Raw genomic sequence first — 27,017 nt, 5'->3', positions numbered from 1 at the left:
CATATCATGTCCCTGGCGGGGTCTGTGGATCTCGGTTTGGGTCTCACTATGTCAGGATCGGGTGATACACACACGACAAGACAGTGGGCCCCAGATCTGAACCCACCCACTGTCCCTGCCTGCTTGCCTCGATCAGCCCTAGGCGGCCGTGGACAACCACGTAGACGCTCCCTACGCTGATAAAGTGCACACAGAACGAGACGGACGAACAAATATAAAAGAATGGTAAACAGGCCGGGTCAAATCCAAACAGGCAACGCAGTACAAAATCAGCAGGCAAAAGGATCGTCAAAAAGTCAGACAGAAGGTCAGATAACCAGTCGAGTCAAACAGAGGGATTAGGAAAGGGGTTCGCAGGAATAGACGGGGGAGCTGGAACCAGGAGTTAATCTAAATAGCCAGCTCTGGAACTCTGCCTCAGCTTATGTTTTATGCTTAGCCAGAGCCCAGTCCGGATCCTTATTGGACCGGCGCTCTGATTCTCCAGGCTGCAGACAGGCAGAGAAACCCGTCAATCAAACAGGCCACCCAGCTGTATAATCAAGTCCCATAGCTTCTCAGCTTAACTGCTGCATAGCCAGGAAGATGAGAAGCAAGCTGGTGTGTCACACAAAAGCAAAACAGATCCAATTCAGACCGGGTTACTGCACAATGCTGACACACTGCTCGGTGTATACGTTCAATGAACACTTTATCGGCACGGTCATTCCCTAGGAGGGAGGGGAAAAGTTCTCTGCCATTGGAGGGCAGCGCATCTGCGGCCCAGGATTCCGAAAGACCCTTTAGCCGAATATTCTTCCTGCGGCTCCTATTCTCTTGGTCCTCAATAAGGGAAAAGGCTCTGTTAAGGGAGTCTGCTTGGTCTGTTATGCCGTTTGCTACTGCCGCAGCATGTGTAGTAATGTCGGAGACTGTGTCCCACGGCCTGAACCTCCATTTTGATTTCAGCAAGCTCATGTAGTACTGGCTTGAGAGCTTGTGAATATGTCTTTTTCATAAAGCTTTTCAGAAAGAAGGTAGTTAGTGGCTCACCCTGTTCACTGTCCGCCACGCTGTCTCTGTCAGACTCGTCTGCCGTTTCCCAGTGCATGAGTGTGTCCGGCGCCATCTTGTGAAGACTGGCCGGGGATGGGGAGTTCTTCTTTCTCAGGTATTTCGTCAAGCTTCCTTGATATTTATTTTTCCCAGGTGTGCGGTTGGGTTCATAGAATAAGTCTCTGCCAACTTTTGCCATAACTTGTGCTGCAAAGAGGAGATAAATGGCAGTTTCCTGCTCAGGCAGACGGAGTTCTCCTCACATGCGTCTGTCTCAGGCTGAGGCCAGACTCCACCCCCCTGCTACCTCACTTTTAATGGTTCTCTGTGTCCTCACCGCCAAGCTGTGTCAGGCTAAATTTTGCGGTGGTTCATATGCTACCTCCGTTTTAATCCTTCACTGTGTGATCACTGGAATACTGTTGCCCATAATTTGGCGTAATAGTGCGATTAGGCAGCCACAGAGGCATCCATGCATGCTGCCCCTGCTGTTTCCTGTACATTTCCGTGGTGTTTCCATCATTTTCTGAGGTTGACAGGTTTTCTTCCCTCTACCAAACTTGGGTCCCCTGCAAAAAATTCTCGAGTTTCCCATTGACTACAATGGGGTTCATTACTCGAAACGAGCACCCGAGTATTTAAGTACTCGCTCATCACTAGTCCTCGTGTTTAAAAGGCGACTGTGCTTGCATATTTTCCTCTACAGACCCACATGAGCCCTTATTTTTGCGACACCAATTATACCTTTCAAATACAGACTTAATTTTTCTATAAAGAATGCTGCAAAACCAGAAAAAAATTATATGTGCAGTGAAATTGGAAAAAAAAGGTGCAATTCCCATACTTATAATACTTTTATAGGTTGGTCTATGGGGGCTGTGTGAGGCGTCATTTTTTTTTTTTGTGCCACGATCTGTTTTTTTCTTTTGGTACCTTGTTTGCGTATATGCGACTTTTGATCACTTTTTATAAATTTTTTTCTGTATTTGATGTGAACAAAAATGTGCAATTTTGCACGTTGGCGTTTTTTTTGCGCTTACCCTGTTTACTGTGCAAGATCAGGAATGTGATAATTTAATATTTTGGGCGATTATCTTACTCATGAATACAGGTTTTTCTTACAAGTACATAGCCTCCAAAGTGGTTAGCTCCCCATCTGAGAACAATTCTAACTGAATTGGGCCCCCACCTCACGGTAGCCTCCCCAGCTCTCTTAACTAGAAGTCCGACACTGGCTGAAATTTGAAAGGCTGTAGGAGTAGGAGCCAACATAGCAATCAATACCTACTTATCTCCCTCTGTGCCCGTGATCCGCCGTGTGACCAGCCCTGAAACCCCGCCAGAAAGCATTTTACCCTGAGTTGTGATGACGTTATGACTTGGTGGAAAATGCCCATCCCGGCTAAAAAAATGGCCGCTCAGGCAATCAGTGACTGACTGGTTGAGTGGACAGTAAATTAGCTAGGTCATGACATCCGCTCTGGTGGAGATCCCAGCGGGGGTCCCGGAGCAGTGGTCCGACACTGAAGAGGAAGGGGGAGAGGTAAGTTTTTTTTGTTCCCGCCTGCCCCTGCCTTAAAAAAAAAAAAAAAAAAAAGTGTTCGGCCAGACATCTCCTTTAAATCTATCACTTAACAACAAGTAACCTCCCCTTTAAAGCAATTATTAAGGTACAAGTCATTAGTGCCTTTAGTGGTAAAACTGTGTAATTATATTACGTTTTATTATCTGAATTATGTCGTTTTTTTCCCCCTAATATCCCTTTCTAATATCCCTTTCTATATACTTTCTCAATGACGGCTCTCATTTCTTGGTTCCTCAAGCAGTATATGATTGGGTTCAACAGAGGAGTTACCACAACGTACAATAGTGAAATTAATTTGTTTATGGTCAAGGTGTCTCCATTAGCCGGAACCGAATATATAGTAACAAGGGTTCCGAAAAACACAGTGACCACAGTGAGGTGGGAGCTACAGGTGGAGAAGGCTTTCTTTCTTCCGGTCGCCGAGGAGATGCCGAGAATTGCAACAAAGATACAAATATAACTGATAATTACTAAAATAAATGGTATGACAATTATAGGGAAAGAAATGATCATGATCTCCACCTTTAAGGCAACTTTGTAAGAACAGGAAAGTTCAACAAAAGGAACAGCATCACAGTAAAAATGGTCGATCACATTGGAGCCACAGAACTCAAGTTGACAAAAAAAATAAAGAGTGATCTGGGTCAGGAGGAAGCCGAAAACCCAACAATAGACGACCAAGAGACGCTGACGTTTTGTATCCATGATGGTGGTGTAGCGAAGAGGGTTACAAATAGCTAAATACCGGTCATAAGCCATGACTGTGAGGAGGTGACACTGTGCACACCCTATAGCACAAAAGAGGTAAGCCTGGGTTATACAACCCTTAACAGAGACTCTAACACCTCCTAACCATATAACATGCAACATGTTAGGAACAATCACAACAAGTGTCATGGATTCAACGAAAGAGAACTGCTGGAGGAAGAAGTACATAGGAGAATGGAGCTGCGGCTTGATGGCCACCAACACAATGACCATAGTATTTATCATGAGGGTCACGATGTATAACATCAGATTTACAATAAAAAGGGCAACAGCCCTGTAGCCAGTAACTTCTGGGAACCCCAATATCAAGAACTCGGTGACTGATGACTGGTTGCCGTTATCCATATCCAGGCAGTTTGAAATTTTCAAAAACAATGAAGTTCAGAGCTTTTAACTTGTATGGAGTTTAGTTTTGATTTAAAAGATTGAGGCAACAAACAACTTCCCATCGGGGGTGTTTCTGGGAGCCAAGTTCTGCGAAGTAGCAACCTGGGTAGCAAGATCAGGATGAAGAGTGCAAGCTATCACACCTGGAGCATTAAGTAGTACGTTAAGCAGTACATTAAGTAGTAAGGTGAAGCACAGTGTGCCCACTAAAGTCCCAGGATCCATTTACCATGAAAATATAGGTTGCAGCTTCAAAGTTCCCATAATTTTCTAACTCTCCTGTTTGGACGTTACAAGCTCTATGTGTGCAGGATCCTTCATTCGCTCCTCATATCCTCTGATTCCACATGCAGCTATATAATATATATATATAGAAGTATATTCTTGTTCATGAGAATAAGAACTTGTGCAGCATAAGAGATCAGTCATAAGAAGTGTATGGGGTGCACTGAGCTCTTTATGTATTGCAGTCGGCTATCTGGGGACAATCGCCTCCCAATTGAGATAAATTTTTAAATGTATTATAGAAAGAGTAAAAAATAGAGAGATATATTTACACCTAAAAGACTGATGTATTTTTCAGTGTACATGGAGCCTGTGTGACATTGCGTAGAGGAAAGCAACTTAAAGGAAAATCTCCATTAATTGTATAATAAAAAAGTGATATACACAACCTCCACACTGTGCATACCATAAAACCAAAATCAAAAAGAACACTTTTTTCCCGGAGGATTAAAAAAAACAACATTTTATTATGAAATTTCAAAAGTGTATTTAAAAAACTACTACATGGTAATAAAAATAATTGGACTCTTGCTCACAGCAGGAGAAGGAACAGTAGGGCCACCTCCCAATGATACCATGTATAGGAGGCAAATCTGAAAAAGTTTCACTTGGAAATTCGTTTTGTGAACTTCACGAATATTCACATGAATTCGCAAATTTTGGCAAATCCTATACAAATGATTCCCACACAAAACAATAGTAATTCGATACAATCGTTCTAACGTTCGTTACTGCAATCGTTTACTTCAACTGATCCCAGCAAAAGAATGAACAATGTGGAATTTCACTGAACTATTAGTGAATAAATGCGGAATTACAGCGAACGAATGTGGAATTACAGGAAACGGATGTTGAATTAAAGCGAACGTATGTCGAATTACAGCCAACGATTAGCGAACGATTAATGAAATGAATCTGGTGATTTTGCGAATCTGAACGAGAAAAATTTAACTCCAGATTCCCTGCGAATCTGAATTTGACAGATTTGCTTCGTTCATCTCTAATGGCGATAACAAAATCAACAATACAAGCCCAGAATAATAATAATAATAATAATAATAACAACAACAACAACAACAACAACAACATTAATAATAATATTAATATTAATAAGTTAAGCTGAAGAGATCACTAAGATCTAGAGATAAGCGAAGTGAGCTGGGACCACATTTTCATAGATAACCGTTAGTATCACAATACACCGCTATTGGTTAAAATTCTGCAGGGCAAGCAAGGTTCCCCTGCTCACACCAGCACAAGTCCAGGCCCGTTTGACATTGGTCAGTGACTATAAGGATGATACAGAAGAGGCATAGAAGAAGGTGATGTGGTCAGATGAGACCAAAATAGAACTTTTTGGTATCAATGCCACTCGTCATGTTTGGAGGAAGAAGAAGAAGGAGTACAACCCAAGAACACATTCCCAACCATTAAGCATGGAGGCGTGGGGGGTGTCATATTTTGGGGGTGCTTTTCTGTGAAGTGGACAGGATGATTGCACTGTATTAACCCTTTAAAGACAACATTAGTTTTCATTTTTGTGCTTTCGTTTTTACCTCCTCGTGTTTAAAAGGCCACTGCGCTTGCATATTTTCCCCTACAGACCCACATGAGCCCTTATGTTTTGCAACATCAATTATACCTTGCAAATAGACTTAATTTTTCTATAAAGTATACTGAAAAAATTAAAAAAAAAAAATTGTACATTGAAATTGGAAAAAAAGGTGCAATTCCTTTATTTTGAGGGATTTCCCCGTTCACCTAATGATAAAACTGACATGTTATCTATGTTTCAAAAGTCATTATGATTACAACAATACGTAACTTGCATGACTTTTATATTATTTGACTGTTTTTAAAAAATTAAAACCTTTAAAAAAAACTGTGTTTAATATTGCTATATTGCCATTCTTATAATGCTTTTATTGTTTGGTCTATGGGGCTGTGTGAAGTGCCATTTTTTCCTCCACGATCTGTTCTTTCTTTCGGTACCTTTTTATCACTTTAAATTAAATTTTTTCTGGATTTGATGTAAACAAAAATGCGCAATTTTGCACTGTGGTGGGTTTTTGCGCATACACTGTTTACCGTGAAAGATCAGGAATGAGATAATTTAATAGTTTGGGCACATGGACCTATTACGCGCGCGGAAATACCAAATATGTTTATTTTATTTTTAAAATGGGAAAAGGGGGGTGATTTAAACTTTTATTAGGGGAGGTTTTTTATATAATAAAAACACTTTTTTTTATTACATACAGTATTTAGAGGTCTCCGTGGAGGACTTCTATATACACAACACTGATCTCCCATTGAGATGCTGTGTATATAATAGAGCACTGATCCATCAAATCAGTCCTCTATTATTCTGGTCTGCAGTAGACCAGATACACTGATTGATGAGCCGGAATCAGCGTCATTGTACCACATATTCTCCAATGGAGGGGTTCCCTTGGTGAAGATTGAGGAGGGCGATCTCCGTGCTGAGCCGAAACCTCCCGACCTCGCTTAACCACCCAGATCAATGTCTGCTTCTCCAATAGAGAGGAGGAGCTTCGGCAAGAACATCTGCTGCTCCATCCACGCCGAGCCCCTAAGTCCCCACTGGTACCGGAGGACCCAATGCAGGTGGAGAGAGTTAACTGGTCACCAGAGAAAAGAACTTGCCGTCAGGAGCAAAATCTCTGTCTATATTGTGCCAGCCCCGACCACTTCAGCCTGAACTGTCCTTAGCATTCACAGCACTCCCTAGGCCTGTTTATGACGAGGCCTCCCTAGGTGTGATTATGACCTCTCCTCGTTTGTCTTTGCCGGTTACCATCTTGGCTCCTTCTGGGCTGCGGTTCCAGTCTACTGCCTTCTTGGACTCAGGTTCTGCAAGCTTCTCTCACTTAGAAGTGGCTACTCCCACTGGTCCGCCTTACAAAACCTTTATCCATCTCCTCGATCACCGGCAAGCCTATTGGCGAAGTCGTCCAGTACAAGACTGAACCAGTGATTCTCCAAGTAGAGGCATTGCACTCCGAAAAGATTGCCCTCTATGTTCTCTCCAGTTCCTCCTAGGACATCTTGCTGGTTCTCTCCTGGCTGCAGCTTCATACCCCTAGCCTAGACTGGAAGACTGGGGAAATTTTGACCTGGGGTCTGATTGCCACAGCCGTGGCTTGAAGCTCCCTCATATCCGGCCTCCTTTATCTTCACCAGATTCCACCAAGGCGGTGCCTGGCCTTCCGTCCGAATAACGATATTTGGCAGATGTGTTTTCTGCCAAAGAAGCTGACACACTGCCGCCTCATCAACCTTATGACTGTCAAATAGATCTTCTTCCTAGTGTGACTCCTCCTCGTGGTAGGGTGTACCCCCTTTCTGTTGCGGAGACCGAGGCCATGTCCGCCTACATAAAGGAAAATCTGCAGAAGGGCCTTATCCGCAAGTCAACTTCACCAGCTGGAGCAGGTTTCTTCTTTGTGCAACAGAAGGATGGATCCCTTCTGTCATGTATCGATTGCCGTGGCCATAACAAGGTTACAGTGAAGATATTGTATCCCTTGCCACTGATCTCAGAACTATTTGATAGACTTGGCAGAGCCCAGATCTTCACGAAATTGGACCTTAGGGGTGCATACAATCTCATCCGAATTTGTGAGGGCGACGAATGGAAGACTGCTTTTAACACTAGGAATGGGCACTTTAAATACCTGATCATGCCCTTCGGCCTATGTAATGCCCCAGCGGTCTTCCAGGAATTAGTCAATGGCATCGTCAGTGACCTCTTCTATACCTGTGTCGTCATCTATCTGGACGACATACTGGTCTACACCCCAGACTTGCAGACCCACGTGAGACATGTTCATCAAGTGTTATGTAGCTTGAGAGCCAACAGCCTGTACGCCAAATTAGACAAGTGTGCCTTCCTTTCCTTGGGTACATTGTCTCTGATCAGGGTCTGCAAATAGATCCAACAAAGCTCTCTATAGTGCTTCAGTGGCAACGACCTGTTGGTCTCCGAGCTATACAGCGGTTCTTGGGGTTTGCCAACTATTATCGGCAATTCATTCCCAATTTCTCCACCCTAGTTGCACCAATTGTGGCTCTGACCAAGAAAGGTGCTAACTCCAAGCAATGGCCAACCACAGCGTAGCAAGGCTTTTCTAAGCTGAAGTCTGCCTTTGCTTCTGCTCCAATTTTGTCTCGCCCAGGCCCCTAGACCTCTAGACCATTTTCTCTAGAGGTGGATGCCACTTCAGTGGGGGCTGGAGCTGTCCTTACCCAGAAGGACGCATCTGGTAAGACTCATACATGCGTTTTTTTCTTGAAGACCTTCTCTCCCGCTGAAAGGAACTATACCATCGGAGATCATGATCTCTTGGCGATTAAGTTAGCCCTGGAAGAGTGGTGACATTTCCTGGAGGAGGCAAAGTATCCAATAAACATCTTCACCACCACAAGAATTTCCTCTACCTCCAGTCAGTCAACGACTTAACCCTAGGCAAGCCAGATGGTCTCTCTTCTGCTCCCGGTTCAACTTTGTTATCCATTTTCGGCAAGTGGAGAAAAACGTGTAGGCCGACGCCCTCTCCTGCGCAACTGACGTCCTGAAAAATGCTCCCCGCCACATCATACCATCTGAATGTCTCATGCCTGTGGCCACCTCTGTTCTTCAGGATCTTCCTCTTGGTAAGACCTTCATATGCCCCGCGCTCTGGAGAAGAATTTTGAGATGGGGTCATTCTTCCTTAATCGCTGGTCATCCTGGAGTCCAGAAGACTGCTAGTTTGATATCCCGTCGATAGTTGTGGCCCAGCCTCTCCAAGGATGTCAAGGACTTTGTGGCCTCTTGCTTAATTTGCATTTAAAACAAGTGTTCTCGCCTTAAACCAGCTGGTCTTCTTCAGTCCTTGCCCGTTCCAGTAATGCCGCCATCTGGGTGGTCACTGAACGTTTTTTCAAAGTGTTTCATTTCGTACCACTTTCTGGTTTACCCTCCACTCCACGTCTTCTGTCTCCACGGTCTGCCTCAACACATTAGAAGTAAAGTCACTCACCAATTCTTTATGTGTGCTTTATTGTGATATTCACATCATACAGGTACAATAGTAGGAGGACGCGGCGTTTCGGCCTGTGGCCTTCATCAGCTTTTCTCCAACAACCATCTGGACCATCTGCCTCTGGCCACATCTTCCTAGGTACCTGCCATGGAGGAACTGGCCAAAGACTTTTTGTCCATTTGGAGACAAACTTGCCTATCCCTGGTGCATGCTTCCGGCCTTATGAAGACACAGACTGACAAAGAGAAGAGGAGAAGACCTGCTATAACCTTCTCCCCTAGTGACAAAGTGTGACTGTCTGCTAAATATGTTCGTTTAAAGATTCCAAGCTACAAGTTGGGCCCACAATATCTTGGCCTACTCACAGTACTGAAGCGTCTCAACCCGGTTGCTTACAAGCTCCGTCTGCCTCGTCGTATGCGAATCCAGAATACCTTCCCCATCTCCAATCTAAAGCGGGTGATTCTTAACCGTTTTGCCAGGAAGCCTTCTTCTTCCCCTCCACAAGCAGAATCATCTGATATCTTTACTGTCAAGAGCATACTGACCATGAAGACGTTTAAAGGGAAACGGTGGCTGTCCCTAATTGGATAGTTGCACCAATCACTCCCACTATGAATATTACACCTGTCCTGACCTTCCCTGTTGGATCCTCTGTATGCTTCCCTTAGTGTGTGGTTCCAGCTTTCCGTTGTTCCTGCCCGTGCTTCCCGCCCATTAGTGATGAGCTAATACTGTTCGATCGAATAGTGAGATATTCGAATATTCGATACTCATACGAACATCCCGTGAATATTCAATAAATATTCGATAAGCGTTCAAATCCCCCAGCTTCTGGTTTTACCCTGCAGATGGTCAAATAGATGTTTTTCACTAATCGAATACTTGTTCCCATAGACTTTAATGGGATTGAATATTCGATCGAATATTCGAATATTCGCGGGATATTTGTACGAATATCGAATATTCGAATATATCACTATTCGCTCATTACTACCGCCCATGTTTCTGATGTCTGTGCTTCTAGCCATGAGTCCTGCTGCAACCCTACTGTATATCCACGTGTCTCCAGCTGCACCTCCGCCTGCCACCTGCCGCCGTTAGCAAGCCTAGCCAGGGGTAGCAACCTGGAGGTCGCCTGCTGCAGCAAGTCCATCCCGCCTTGCGCTGGGCACTGGTGAAGACCAGCGACCTCCTAGACACGGCTGCCTGGTGCAGTTACGCCAATGCTAGCGGAGGTGCAGCGGATCCATGACTACAGTTGTTACAGCTTCGGTCTAGGAGTCATCGTAAGCCGAAGCCAGTTGTCCATAGCCCTCCCCCCCAGCCAATATCTGGCTGGAGAGCAAGGCGCCTACGAAAGTCTTCATCATACCACCACCAGGCAGACGTGCCATGAGACTTGTACGCAGTGTATATGCTATCAAAATAAACAAACAAACTATTCCGAATGCAGGATGCTTTTGTCTCATGGCACAACCAAGAACCGAGAATTCAGTTTTTCATCATTTTGGCCATTCAGGGCTTTCTGTCCTCCATCCTAGAATTGTCGGTGAGAGAGCACTTTTCTTTGTCTACCGTGTGCTGGTCCACAGGAACCAAGTACCAAATGTCTACATATTGATTGGCCCATATTTTGTCCCTTGTATCAGAGTCAAGGTCCCCCCCCGTACCCCCATTCCCCTGTAAAGTTAAACTGACTGCTTCCTGAAACGTTGGACTCCACCTGTGGACCATTCGGCTGAACCGACATCACTGCAGGATTAGGAAAGTAGTTGGAACAGGAACCAGACAGCGGCCGGCAAGGTAAACAGCCTGGAGGAGGTGGAAAGGGCTCTGTGTCCACTGTGATCACTTGGTTTCCAGCCAGAAACTTACGAGGCACTGGAGAAAACGTCAGAAGAGGACGGGGAGATCTTGAACGCTGCGAGCTACCGGAATCCCTGGATCATTGACTGGAGCGGTGGTGATGATGACCAGAAGACCTATGGTGGCTATGGCCCGAGAGTCCTGGGAAGCAGATGAGGAAAGGGATTTGGTGCGACTACCCCTGTGGTGATGGGAACAGGAGGGCTGCCTGGATGATGCCCGGGACCTGGAGATATTTCTAGAAGAATACTGGCAACGGGCCAGTATGTTCTATGCTGCTTGAGGCAGGGACCGCAGGCAACTTATTGCCAGGGGGTAGCAAACCGCTAACAGGAGGGGGGGGTGGCACTAGTCAGCAATAGGGCCGCAGTAGAGGCCAGCTCTGGCTGCTTAACGGCCTGGTCCTGCTTAATTACATTATTAGTAGCCTCTACCGCAGAAGGCTGCACCGATGGGAGAGGGGAGTCTTCAGATGAAATGCTGGTGCGGCTACCCATTCTCACCTGGAGAACCTGACAGCCAGAGAAGAAGAAGCACTAGGAGCAAGGGCAAGCCTGTGTGGTGGGTCAACCACAGAAGTAGCAGGGTGAGAAAACAATGACGGGGAAGTGGCCTGCTGCACGGTAACAACCTCAGATGGCGCTGGCCGGGAAGCAGAGGGAGTGGGAGATAACTCCCGAACTGATCAGCTGAGGTAAGAGGAACAGGCTGGGGAGAGACTTAAGTGGAGACCTGCAGGGGAGCAGACCGTGCGGCAGGAAGGTGGGCAGCAGGAACAGGTCTGTGGGACTTATCATGCTCCCTACCAGTATAATATATATACTAGAAAATGTACCCGGGGCCCGAGTATAAAGTGTTAGTGTGTTAATTATATTTTTTCAAGGTCGCCTAGGAGGCAAATCTATGCCCTTGTTTTTTTGTTGTTGGTTAAGGGGAAATCGCCAGGAGCCCTACATACACTATATACCCCGACAGTTCTGCACTGTTTATGTAAATTGTAGCTTATGCACATTAGAAATAAACTAAAAACTTTAAAGATCCTAAATACCTAATAGCCAAACTGAGATGTCATGTGATCAAAATGTATATAGAGCCTGGTTATATACAACATTGTCAATGTTATATAAAGCCTGGTTATATAAAACATTGGCAGTTTTATATGCAGCCTGGTTATACTATAAACAACATTGGCAGTGCAAAATACAGCCTGGTTCTATGCAACATTGGCAGTGTTATACTGAGCCTGGTTATATACAACATTTGCAGTGTTATACGAAGCCTGGTTATATACAACATCGGCAGTGTTATACAGAATACAGCCTGGTTATATACAATATTGGCAGTTACAAACAGCCTGGTTATATACAACATTGGCAGTGTTATACAGAGCATGGTTATATACAACATTTTCAGTGTTATACAGAGCCTGGTTATATACAACATTGGCAGTGTTATACAGAGCCTGGTTACATACAACATTGGCAGTGTTATTGCCAGGTACTTAGACATAAAGATTTTTACCTGATACAACTCTGGAGCAGCAACATACAATTGTCCATGCGGGAAACATGCAGAATCCGGATTTATGCTGCCACCTGCAGTGATTGCAGGTCTTGGGCCTTGTTTATTGTCGTTGCAAATGATCCTTAACAGAAAACTTCAATCATGTAAAAGGTATTGTTTCGTCTGAGTTAATCAGTGGAATTCGTGTATACCTGTAGTGTATAGTTGGAGGGGTTCTGTATACCTAAAGTGTATAGTTTTTAGGGGTCCTGTATACCTGTAGTGTATAATTGGGGGGTGCTGTATACCTATAGCGTATAGTTTGGGGGTGCTGTATACCTGTAGTGTATAGTTTGGGGGTCCTGTATATACCTGAAGTATATAGTTGGTGGAGGTCCTGTATACCTGTACTGTATAGTTTTGTGGTCCTGTATACCTGTACTGTATACAGGGCCGGCTTCAGCACCCGGCTTAGCTGAGCAAGTGCCGGGGCCAACAGCATCCCTTGGGGCCCTGTCCCTCCAGGGCTGCTTTCATTCCTCACTCCTTTACCTCCCTGCCTGGCCAGCCAGCGTCTCCTCCGTGCTGTAGATCAGCCTGATTTGCACTCCCTAAATCTTTCTGATCTGGCCCAGACCTGATTAGAGGAGGCCAGAGCAGCTCAGTTCCTGGGCCAGGAGAATGGTGAGTGCAAAAAAGTGAAGGGATTTTTTGGGGATTCAGTGTTTTGTGGAGTGTTTAGGGGCCATGTGACTCTCCAATTGCTGCAAAACTACAACTCCAATCATGTGCTGCTAGCAGGACATAATGGGAATTATAGTTTGATAACAACTGAAGAGTCACTTGTTGGGAAACAGTGACTTGTGGGACAGTTTATTAGGGCAGTGTTCTCTAACATGTGACTTTCCAGTTGCTGAAAAACTACAACTCCCACCATGCAATGCTGGCTGGACATAATGGGAGTTATATTTTTGCAACTGCTGAAAAGCCACTGATTGGGAAACAAAGATTTAGGTTTTTTTAGTGCAGTGTTCTCCAACATGTGACTCACTCTCTGATTGCTGCAAAACTACAACTTCCATCATCCACTACTTACAGGACATGGTAGGAGTTGTAGTTTGGCAACAGATGTCGAGCCACTGGTTGGGAAACACTGATTTATGGGGACAATGGCGCAAATTTATCTAGGGGAGTAGTGACACAGTTTATTGGAGGGGGCAGTGGCACAGATTATTGGGGGGCAGTGGCACAGATTATTGGGGGGCAGAGAGAGTTTATTGTGGGGAGGGGGGAGCAGTGGCACAGATTATTGGGGGGCAGTGAGAGTTTATTATGGGGAGGGGGGAGGAAGTGGCCCAGATTATAAGGGCAAAGTTCTTTTTGGACAAAGAGAGGCCTTACTACAGATTGAAGCCCAAAGGGCTTACCTACAGATGAGGGGCACAAAGGAGGCCTGACTACTCATATGCGCACTAAGAGGTGGCACAGCTGCAGATAGGGGTACAGATGGGATCCCAACAACAGAATAAGGCATAAAGAAAGGACATAACTTTAGGTGCACCAAGAGCATCCTATTACTGTTGGGAGCTTTCATAGTGGAAGGTGCTGAAGTGCCTTAGATGTTTTTCGGGCCGAGGGGGGCATCTATAAGGGGGCTTCACAGGGGGGACCTACTGTTTCTACGTGATTTTCTCCACAGAGGGGACCGCTGAGGCTTTGTCGCCTAAGGGCCCACAAAACCCTTGTGCCATCAGGTATAGAGGATTTGAAGGCGGAGGAGGATTTGTCCTCACAGGAGGGTGACAACCACTTTTGGGCATCACTGGAGTGTGGTTGAAGAAATGAAGAGGATCTAGAGGTGACACCTACCACTGAGGATAGTTTGTCCTTGTCTCTGAGCTTCTACATGCTGTAGTGTCTGCACAATAACCGCTGAGTTGCCCGCATTCTGAGCAGTACTGATTAATGGGTGGCAACCCTACTGGATTGCTGCTATAAGGACAATATTCTGCAATACTGGTGGACTTCCTATCCAATGGTGAGGGCTCAATGGAAGCACAAGGTAGACGAGGAGGAAGTTACAAACTCATCTGGGACACTGGCACCTTCTTTACAAAAATAATCCCATAATGTGGAACCCTCTCATGAGTACTCCACAACACCCACCAACACCATCTGATCTAGCTGTATTAGCAGGAGGCAAAGTTTTGGACATCGAGCCAGAGCTTTCCCTTCATGGCTTGGAGATGCTGGCCTGCAATATGGCAAGTGTGCTGTCTAAATGTGTTTAGCATGCAACAGTGTGTGCGTCACACAGCCAACCCTCGTGGAATTACTGTGAACAGCAGTGACTAACTCACTCAGCGGACACACTGCCCATGGCTCTGATAGCTGTGGAAATGTCTACAGTGTTGAAGATTGTTGATCAGCTGCTGAGCAACTTTTCAACACACTTTATTTCTAATCCGAACGTTGGACCCAAACACAGACATTAAGCACAAACCTGGGTTTGCTCATCTCTTATCAGACCCCAAACGATAGAGGTGGAAGATAAGACCACTTTCCCCTGGCTTCATACCACTTGATCCTGGATGGTTCCATAATGTAAGTATCAGTGTGGTCCCATATACACAAGATGGGGAAAGAAGCCCTTGGTCACGTGTTTCTCTCCCTTTAATATATTTTCATATAACATGTCAAATGTTAACTTAATCAAGAGGTATACATTAAATATTATTACATTTTGCCTATTTTTTATTTCTCCTAAATACTTTTTTAAACACGGCTCTCATTTCTTGATTTCTTAAGCTGTATATGATTGGATTGAACACAGGGGTTATTATAATGTACAAAAGGGAAATTAATTTGTTAACGGTCAAGGTGTCTCCATTAGCCGGGACAGAGTAGATGGTGATCACTGTAACGAAAAACACAGTGATCACAGTGAGGTGGGAACTACAGGTGGAGAAGGTTTTCTTCCTTCCTTTTTTAGAAGAAATTCCAAAAATTGTTACAAAGACACAAAAATAACTCATGATAATTAAAATGAATGGTATAAGAATTATAGGGATGGAGATGATCAGGATCTCCAACTGTAAGGCCACTTTGTAAGAACAGGAAAGTTCAATAAAAGGAATGGCATCACAGAAAAAATGGTCGATCACATTGGATCCACAGAACTCAAGTTGACAAAGAAAACTGAGAGTTATTTGAGTCAAAAGGAAGCCGAAAACCCAACAATAGATGACCAAAAGATGCTGAAGGCTCATATCCATAATGGCATTGTAACGAAGAGGGTTACAAATGGCCAAGTACCGGTCATAAGCCATTACTGTGAGGAGGTGACATTCTGTACATCCTATAGCACAATACAAGTAAGCCTGGGCTATACAACCAGTGATAGAAATGGTGGCTACTTCTAGCCATATAACACGCAGCATGTTAGGAACAATCAAAATCAACAACACAGACTCAACAAGTGATAACTGCTGGAGGAAGAAGTACATGGGGGAATGAAGATGCTGCTTAATGGACACCAGTGCAATGACCATAGTATTTATCATGAGGGTGAGGATGTAGACAAACAAGATTACCATAAAAAGAACAAAGGCCTTGTAGCCAGTAACGTCTGGGAACCCCAATATCAAGAACTCAGTGACTGATGACTGGTTGACTTTATTCATATTTAGGTGATTTGTAATTACACCAAAAGGTTAAGGTCCAGAGAATTTTGCTGGTATGGATTTCAGTTTCACATAGAGTAATATAAAGGATGGTGATAAAAGAACAATGTCCAATAGATTTCTTTCTTTTCACCTAATAGTTACAAAATAGAATTGATATGCTAGTAACAATTTTCATCACAATTGAGTCATGTGCTCCCTAGTCCGGTTAGGGGCACTGCTTGCCCCCATAGCGCCAATCCGGGCCGTCCCTGGCCAGCCCACTCCACTCATTATTATTAGGCTGTTGGAAGATCGGCGCTGTGGTGGCGGACAGTGCTTCTAAGAAGCGCCCCAGTGGAGTCTCACCGGACCGTGGAGTACTTAATGATATTCTCAAGCTCAATCCACTGTCCACTGAAAGACTTAACATGTCAATTCTTTGGGCGGACGGCGGATTGAGCTTTAGAATAAAATAAGTCAATGGGACAGGTGGAACTTAAAGTAGATTCCACTATGTGGCCTCCGCTTGAAATTTCTGCCCGTTCTCTATTGTGGGAACAGACCCTCAGATGGATACTGCAATTAAAAGGGACCACTTACCTCCTGTCCTAGGTAGCCGCTTAAATGTTCCTATGACTCCTCAACTCTCCTGTTTGGACATTACAAGCACCTTATGCAGGATCCTTCAATCCTCATACTCGACATTCAGCCATACATTGAAGTATATCTGTACATGAGGAAGAACTTGTGCAGTATGAGAGGCCAGTCGTAAGACATGTATGGGCTGCACAGAGTTCTCTTAGCTCTATGTATAGCAGACAATCGTCTCTCGTCATCTCTGAGAATTGTAATTGTCCCCCAATGTACGATAGAACTATTATCTTAATAAAGAAAATAACAAAACAAGTGAGATTCATTGTTAAATGTATTTCAGAAAAAGTAAGAGACAGAAAAATGTATTAACACCTAAAAGACTGATGAGTAGCTTTGAGTGTACATGGAGCCTGTGTGATGTTGCGTAGAGGACATACGGCTCCCTGGTACCAAGCTGTAGGCTCTGTCTGTCAATCCTGTATATGGGTATATGGGAATGGGTAAAATAGGGATGTCATGCCCGTACCTGTCTTGTGCTCTCCAAAGGAAATCATCCTTGGGGCACACCATTGAATTGCCGATGAGAAGTGACATGCTGATCCGACTCTCTCCTAAATTCAGCTTTATCTGTGTCCGACAACTCTAAGAATGCCGCCCTACTCTTATGATGCAAACAACCTCCAACTCCAGACTACACGGATTATGGGGCGCAGGTCCAACTTGAGATCGAGGCACAGTGAGTAATAAAAATATATATTTTATTGTGGAGACTCAACGCGTTTCGGAACCGCACCGGTTCCTTTCTCAAGAGTCATCTCATTTCTCAAGAGTCATGACTCTTGAGAAAGGAACCGGTGCGGTTCCGAAACGCGTTGAGTCTCCACAATTAAATATATATTTTTATTACTCACTGTGCCTCGATCTCAAGTTGGACCTGCGCCCCATAATCCGTGTAGTCTGGAGTTGGAGGTTGTTTGCATCATTGTTTCCTGTTGGATATCGGGAGTGGCTGCGGTCCTTGATATATACGCTGCAGAGTGTTGTGCCTCCCTTTGCACAACCACATCAGGTGAGGGTTGCCGTGCACCCCTATCCCTTTTTCACCTTGCCCTTCTGATCCTCGCCATGGAGCGCTGTCGCCCTTTGTTTTTTGCCCTACTCTTATGAAACTCTCATTGTGTGTGGGAGTTGTAGTTATCCATATTTAGAAATAGCACAGTTACTTTGTCGACAAAACAGTGCCACCCTTGCTGTGTGCAGTATTACGATTCAGCTTCATTCACTTCAATGGAACTGATCTGCCAAACCCCACAAAAAAACTGTGCTGTTGTTTCTAAAAGGAAAAGGACAAGTTTTGTAAGCCTGGACAACCCAAATATCACTTTCACTGACCAAATCCAGTGGGCCAAGACCATGACCAATAATACCAGTATATAAAAAACATATATTATCATCCCACTATGACCACCACCATTACCAACTACTAAAATCCAATATACTAAGACCAATAATACCAGCAACAAGACCAATAGTACCATAAGAAACATATTTCACCACACTAGGACTAGCACGGTTTAGTTACTGATACCACCTTACTATTACTAAATAAATTGCAAAGTACATTTTTACGAGGGACTCTAAGGGGGAGATTTATCAAACATGGTGTAAAGTGAAACTGGCTCAGTTGCCCCTAGCAACCAATCAGATTCCACCTGTTATTTTCCAAAGAGTCTGAGGAATGAAAGGTGGAATCTGATTGGTTGCTAGGGGCGACTGAGCCAGTTCTACTCTCCACCATGTTTGATAAATCTCCCCCTAAGCGTCTGTCCTGCCCACTGTCCAGGAAATACTGCCACAGTGTCCTAGAGTCATCATCCTCCTCCTTTGTGTTCTCCAGCTCCTGATGGTCCTCTCATGTCCCCCTCTGCAGACAACACATCCATATCTGACATATGGTGGGCGTGTATGTCCTTTTCATCCTCTACTGTGCCCCTTCTGCAGACACCACACACCCAGTGTTTTTTAACATATTCTGGGCGTATATGTCTTCCTCAACCTCCTTGTCTTCCTTTCCCCTCCCTCGCCAACTATTTACCCTGCCCTGGGCTCCTGTTCTTCTTGAAGAAATTACAGGGATTCTTGTCTTGACTAAGGACCTAGTGGACTTTAAAGAACTTACAGAAACTACAGCCATATGTCTGACTAGATACTTTAACTAGTTATAGATGGGCAAATAACTATATGTACTAACCAGAGGCCAAACTAAGACTTATCTAGACTTTATTTAGGTCCACCCTTTTATAGATTAACTTTTTATTGATTGAAAGGTATCACATGACCAAATGAGCTTACTCCCACACAGGGGCGGATTAAATTTACCATTTACAATTTACCTGTTCACCAAGCCTGGGCCCCCCCACCCCACTGTAACTATGGCAGCACTAGCCTGGCGTTCATAGTACAGGATAGATAATGTCATGATGTCCTGATTTGTGCAAAATTGCCATAAAAAAACAGTGATTTTTTGCAAATCATGGCGGAAGTGTAGCCAGGAGACAGTACACCACTGAAAGTATAAGTCTTTTTGGGTGGTCACGGGCCCCCCAGGAGCTCAGGGCCCTGGGCTGCCGCCCGAAACGCCCCTATTGTAATCCACTACTGCTTCCACTCATGAGATAATGACACAGCAGAAAGTGTTTAATCCTTGCACTGACAAAATCCTTCAGTGTATGCTCTTAAGCCGTGTGACAAGTAGATCAGCAGTACACAGAATATATGACACCCAAGGACTGTTTTGAGTGTTAATCGACGTATTCATCAACATTATACACTAATTAACTGTGAAACCGATATTGGACCGCTACAATTAAGTATCCACCAGTTTCTCTTTATCGAGATTCGGGATGAGTGGAGCCAATTCAGGTAGGTGAAGCAGAGACAGGTAAGTATTACACCAAAACAACAAAACAATTGTTTAGCTGTTTTATTGTGATTCCTAAAAGTTTGGTTTGAAAGTTCACAAATGTTTGATGTAAAAAAAAAAACTGGCAAACCAAACCTTAGCAAGAGACTCTCTGGTTTTTAAAAAATATCCCACATCCATTTGCTTTTCTAAAGGAGATCATGTCATTGCGCTTTGGTATTACCAAGTGTACAGTGCATTTTTCTGTCTAACCAGAAGGTTGTGCAGGACTCTTCTGTTCCTTGCCTTTATACAGTAATGCCAGTGGAACCCTCCAGACTACTCCGCCAAATATTAGTAAACCGGACCCACCCCACAACCCACTACAAAGTGGTCAAAACATAATTACAATTCTCCAGCTGTTTCCCCAACAAAGTAATAGAGGAATCCTTTCTATTCTCTGCACACACAGTTGTCACTTCCCCCTTCCAGCCCCTCCTCCACATAGTAGTAATAAGGAAAGACTCCCCCTCCAGCCAACTCCTTTACATAGTATTGATAAAGCAAGTCCCCTTTCTAGCCTTCTGACACTCACTAGTGACAACAGGATCTCTTTTGCTCCCACACCCCCTACCCCCACCCACATAGTAGTAAACAGGATCCCCCTAAAAACCCCTCATGGTAGTCACAGCAGAACTTCCTTCCCCAGCTTCCTATCCCACATAGTAGTTAACAGGACTCCCCTCCAGCCCCAAACACTGAGGGGGGAGATTTAATAAGGACTAGCAGCTTGGTGTCTGAATTGAGGATTTGGGACTATCAGGAGTAATGACTAGACACAGAGGGGGATGGGGAAGAGGAACTGCTTCCATCACCTGATGCTGAGGAACCCTGACTACTGCTGATGGTTTGGGGCATGGTGGGTAATGTAGCGGTTGATGGATCAGGCTAGCAAACTATATCTCTGCCCAGGAAATGTCGCTTTGTCCAGGAAATGCTGTACGGGTGTAACTGCAGGGCTGTAATAGCCACATCATTGCCCTGTTTGCGCCTGACCTCCTGGTGACATAAATGCACACTGCCATGTATATATCTGATGTGAGGTGGAAAAGCTCACATCCACCTCTCAGCTATTTGCTTTTCTAAAGGAGATCATGCCGTTGGGCTTTGGTTATTGTGAAGTGTGCAGTGCATTTTTTCTGTCTAACACAAAGGTTGTAGCAGGACTCTTCCTGATCCGTGCCTTTAAACAGTAATGCCAGCGCCCCCCCCCCCTCCAGACTCCTCCCCCAAATAGTAGTAAACAGGACCCACCCTAAAATCCATTACACAGTTGTCAAAACAGGATTACCCTTCTTTAGCTTTCTTCCCTACAAAGTAGTATGGAGGACTTATTTCTCTCCCCGGCCCACATAGTTGTCACAGCAGGACTTCCCCTTTCCAGCCCGCTGCTCCAGATAGTAGTAATAAGGAAGGACTCCCCCCCCCCCCATCCTTACATAGTGGTGATAAAGCAGGCTAGTGGCCACATAGTAGTGATCAATATCCCCCTTTACGTCTCTTCGTCCATATAGTAGTTTTAAATCAAGTCAAAGCAGGACTCCTCCCTCCAGACCTACCCCCTTCCACCTTAGAGTAGTAAGCTGGATCACCGTTTTTTAACTCCCTCACACACAGTAGTCACAGAAGGACACCCCCTCCAGGCCCCTCTCCTACATAGTAGTAAGCAGGATCACCCTTCAAGACCCCGCCCCCATATAGTAGTAAGCAGAGTATTCACAGCAGGCTGCCAGGCCTCTTCTAACTATTGTAGTAGTAAAGCAGGATCCCCCTCTATTAAGGTACATGTCATAGAACATTCAGGGGTTAATTTTTTTTTATTTAATTGTCTAGTTTTTTTAACATTTTTTTATTTTTCCTACTAAATACTTTCTCTAAGACGGCTCTCATTTCTTGGTTCCTCAAGCAGTATATGATTGGGTTGAACATAGGAGTAACTACAATGTATAAAAGGGAAATTAATTTGTTAATGGTCAAGGTGTCTCCATTAGCCGGGACCGAATATATGGTAATTAGCGATACAAAAAACATGGTGACCACAGTGAGGTGGGAGCTACAGGTGGAGAAGGCTTTCTTTCTTCCCGCTGTGGAGGAGATGCCAAGAATTGTTACAAAGATACAAATATAGCTGGTCATAATTAAAATAAATGGTATGACAATTATAGGGACGGAGATGAGCATGATCTCCAACTTTAAGGCAATTTTGTAAGAACACGAAAGTTCAACAAAAGGAACAGCATCACAGAAAAAATGGTCGATCACATTGGATCCACAGAACTCAAGTTGACAAAAAAAATGAAGAGTGATCTGGGTCAGGAGGAAGCCGAAAACCCAACAATAGACGACTAAGAGACGCTGAAGTCTTGTAGCCATGATGGCATTGTAGCGAAGAGGGTTACAAATGGCCAAGTACCGGTCATAAGCCATGACTGTGAGGAGGTGACATTCTGCACACCCTACTGCGCAATACAAATAAGCCTGGGTTATACAACCAGCAACGGAGACTCTAGCACCTCCCAACCATATAACATGCAGCATGTTAGGAACAATCACAGACTGGAACATGGATTCAGCAAAGGAGTACTGTTGGAGGAAGAAGTACATGGGAGAATGGAGCTGCGACTTGATGGACACCAACACAATGACCATCGTATTTATCATGAGGGTCAGGATGTAGACAATTAGCATGACTATAAAAAGAGCAACAGCCTTATAGCCAGTAACTTCTGGGAACCCCAATATCAAGAACTCGGTGACTAATGACTGGTTGCCTTTATCCATATTCCAAAATTTTAAGTCCAGAGACTTTTACTTGTATGGAGTTTAGTTGTATATGAAGTTATATAAAGTGCAGAGAGAGAAGAACAATGTGCGATATCTCTGGTGATGAATCAATATATTCCCGTGAATTCCTTCTTTTCACCTAATATTTGCAGAATAAAAGTGATTAACAATGCTGATATTAGCCAATTGTACTTTATTTTTTTTTATTAAATATAGTTTTTTATTATAAATTTCTGAAATATGACATTAAAAAACACACTTCCAATATATCAACAACAGATTATTACAATATCAAAAATAACAACACACCCAAAAGAAACCCTAACCCCTCCCCCCCCCCTTCTCCTACCCCAAGACTCACCCCCAACCCCAGCGCGCAATAAAGAGAAAAAAAAAAAAAAAACTTACAAACCAAGACCTGTTTCTTGTACCCTTGTCACAATCATATAGTTTCACCGCCTGTTCCCATTCCACCAGGCCAGGGGGGTGGGCAGATATCCATTTTCTCATAATGAGCTATTTAGCACAGAAAAACATTCTCAGCAGTCTTTTACACTGTTTCCCCGAAACTCTTGACTTTAACTCTATGAGGTGTCGCCCAAAATAATCAATCGAATATCTTCATTTAATGATAACCCCATTGTACTTTATTGAATAAAATGTATAATATAGAATACTGTGTAATAATGCTCTTAACTGGAGGTTCCTTCTGAACTCTGCAAAAAATTTGATTTGGGAACTAACCAAATATTTCAAAAGTTCATACTCACGTTTATCCAAAATGGCAGCTGCACATAGTACATTACATTAAATCAAAAGCATGGATGCAAGGGGTTTATTCCTAATTCCTGCCAAAAAAGAGGTGCATCCATGATAGATATCCCTTAGAAATCTGTACCCCTTGTATTTATGGAACTCGTGCACAGTGACTAGCCTCTGCTCAGGACACTCTTTACCCTGGTGCTCCAGACACCTTCTGATGTCCCACCCCTTTCTTTTTTTAAACCATCTTGGAAAAGACAGGGGTGCAGTAGAGGGTAATGGTGCCAGTGTAGGAGGATGACTGTTCTGTTCCCAGCCTACATGAGGAAACCTTGACAGCCTTAGTAGGACTGCTTCACCCTCATTCTGTGGAGCATTACTTACAAAAGTGTCCATGCTCCTTGTTGCCTCCCAGTATGGACCTGGGTCTTCAACCCAGCCAGACTCGATAGCCACCCTGTAGGGTGGGCAGTGGTGACAAGGCTTGCCATGGCTCCATATTACAGTTGCTACGGGCAATTTACATCAGTTCCTATTTTACTCCTTTTCATAAATCTGAGGGAATCTCAGGGCCTGTACTAGACCTCTGTGGCTGCCATAACAGACATATTGCTACAGCCTGCTGTAGAGAGATCTTATGGATCAATATAATATAATAGTATTGCATTGATCCCTCTCAGCAATAAAGTAAAGGGGGGGGGGGGATTCAAGAGGTCGGACCTTCCCGTAACTTCCTACTTTTTCCCTATTCTGTAGAATTGAATTGAAAAAGTGAATTTTTCCTGGGCATTTTCTTTAAGTAGAATGTAACAAGCACAGTGTGGCCACTACAATCCCAGGATCCTTGAACTGGACATGGTTTTTTGCTTTTGTGTGACACACCTGATTGCTTTTTAGCTACCGGCAATGCAAGAGGTAGTGCTAGCCTTGATTGCCACACCTGAGCAAGTTTGTTTAAGTGACGTTTTTCTCTGCCTGTCTGCAACCTGGAGGGTCGGAGCGCTGGTCCAATAAGGATCCAGACCAGGCTCTTGATCCTCATAAAAGAAAGCTGAACCAGTCTCACAGCGCTGGCTATTAAGGTTCTTACCCTGATCCCAGCTCCCCCTGTCCATTCCTGCGATCCTCGTTCCTTATCCCTCTACTCATTTTACCTGTTATCTGACCCTCCACCTGACCTCTGATTATCCGATTGTTACCTGACTTTGTACCACGTTGCCCATTTGGTTTGGACTTTGGCTTGTCAACTTCCATTTATGTTTGTCTGTCTTGTTTTTTGTACACTTATACTAGTTCAGGGACCGCCTTCATGGTTGTCCGCGGCTACCTAGGGCCATTTGAGGCAAGGAGGTAGGGGCAGTGGGTGGGCTCAGCATCCGGGCACACTGTCGTGTCTTGTCCCTACCTCCCCTGTCCTGACAATCCTCTTACCATGAAAATATAGGCGGCAGCTTCAATGCTCCTATAACTCCTGATCTCTCCTCTGGATGTTACAAGCTCTGTGTGTGCAGGATCCTGCAATCGCTCCTCATATCCTCTGATTCAGCTATATACATAAAAGTATATTCCTGTACATGAGGACAGCATAACTGATCAGTCATAAGAAATGTATGTGGTGCATTGAGTTCTCTTAGCTCTTTATGTATTGTGGTGGACTATCTGGGGACAATCGTCTCCCGTCCTCTCTGAGATTCGTAATTGTCCCTCAATGTAACATAGAACTATTATCCTAATAAAGAAAATAATAAAGCAAGTGAGATTTATTGTTAAATGTATTTTAGAAAGAGTAAAAAGCAGAAAAATATATTAACTCCTAAAATATTGATGGGAAGTTTTCAGTATACGCGGAGCCTGTGTGACCTTGTGTAGAGATCATACGGCTCTGTGGTGCCAAGCCGCAGGCTCTGTCTGCCGATTCTGTTGGGGCCAGTATGTGAGAATGGGTAAAATAAGCAGTTCTGTAAAAATACTATATACGTGCCCTTCCCCATAGTACATGTATATGTTTACAAAGAATAATAAGTTGGACATTTGTTTTACGGTGTACAACCGCAGTTGTATAACATTCATAGATTGTGAATTGGTTGTGTTTTTGTGCTGTTAGTCATCATGTTGAAAGGAATTTCAGCTTTTTCTCCCATGGTGCTGTTGGGTAGTTACCAGACACTGTCACAGAGAGCCTCATAGACGGTAATGGCTAGTGCATGTGAGCTTATAGTCTTATCCTGTAGTCTGTCCCCCTCACACAGCCTGCTTCCTAATGCCCTCTCCCAGAGACTGCTACCCATGATTCTCCCTCACACATACATCTTCCTATGCCGCCATCTTCTCATTGACAGACTGCTTCCAATGCCCACCTCTCATTCAGACTGCAGATACAGATACAAACTGCTCTTCATAAACTGATTTCTCTGTCATACTGTATTGTTTCCCAGGTGCGGACTAGCCCACCGGGAGATGGGTGAATCCCTATGGGGTCCACTTACCTTGATTGAGCCCCTTTTATCTGACTCTGTTAATGCTGTCAAAATCCCGGCCACCCATTTTTTTTGCATACTTTATAAAGTGTATTCACCTGTCTGTGTTCCAGCGGTGTCCTCTTCCGTGTCTTCAGCTGCCTCCAGCCTGCTCAGGCAATCACTGGCAGAGGGACAGGACCACGGTCAGTGGCCTTCACTCTCAATACACAAGAGTGACAGCCTGCTCAGTCAATCACTGGCCGCGGTGTTGCATTCTTAGTTATCAGTGATTGGCTAAACAAAGAACTACAGCCCCCCCCCCACCCAATCACTGACTGAGAAGGGACAGTGACGCAACCAGTTATTGCCGGAGCGAGCGATCAATTTTGGGACATCCGCCACCGCCCTCATGCTTCCAGACACAAGTGCCATCTCTAAAAGGCTCTCGACTTCCCAGATATCCTCTCAGTCCCTCATTTCTGCCACACCTCAATTCTCTCCTTCCTTACACTTATCTGTTCACTACATTTCTATATATACATATCCTATTCCCTATTTGTCCACTTTGACAACCCCTTATATTACCTGTTTGACCTCTGACATACATATGTGGTGTCCTACCACAGGTGTTGCTATTGGTTACACCCTTCGCCAAAGTCTGTCCTCATATGTGTAAGTGGTAATGTAGCAGTACCAAAGTTTTACCACTAGATGTCGTTATTGCAAGTATGTATGCCTAGATATTGCACAGCTGTAGAAGCTAAAGGGTTATTGTTTTTCTTATGTATCACATGGATCTGTACACCAATGATCTCACTGCTGTACATGGTGGTAGGGGTGGACAGGATCTGTACAGATATCTGCTATTCAGGGGCGTAGCTAGGATTCATGGGGCCCCATAGCAAAAAACTGTATGGGGCCCCATGAATCCTGATCCCCCCCCCCGCCAAACACACACAATGACGCACATATATTTACACACAGAGGCACCATTAACATATATACAGATACGCCAATGACATACACACATATATACGCTGTAATGTGATTACACTAGTGCTGATGTATACACCATGAGTAGACTGTACACAGGGAAATCATCTCAGTGTAATAAGAAATACTCAACCAGAAATAAAAGAAAATACACCAGATATTAATGGTGGGTTCTTTTATTAGAGCCCAGCATTAATAGAAGCTGCTGCAGAACATCTTTGGGAGCAAACCTGTCAATCACTTGAGACACTACTGATATACACAAACACACACATATACACCAGTGTTACAGACATTGCTGACATACACACACATATA

This window comes from Dendropsophus ebraccatus, chromosome 1, assembly GCF_027789765.1.
Source record: "Dendropsophus ebraccatus isolate aDenEbr1 chromosome 1, aDenEbr1.pat, whole genome shotgun sequence".
NCBI lineage: Eukaryota > Metazoa > Chordata > Amphibia > Anura > Hylidae > Dendropsophus > Dendropsophus ebraccatus.
This window is presented reverse-complemented; position numbering follows the sequence as displayed.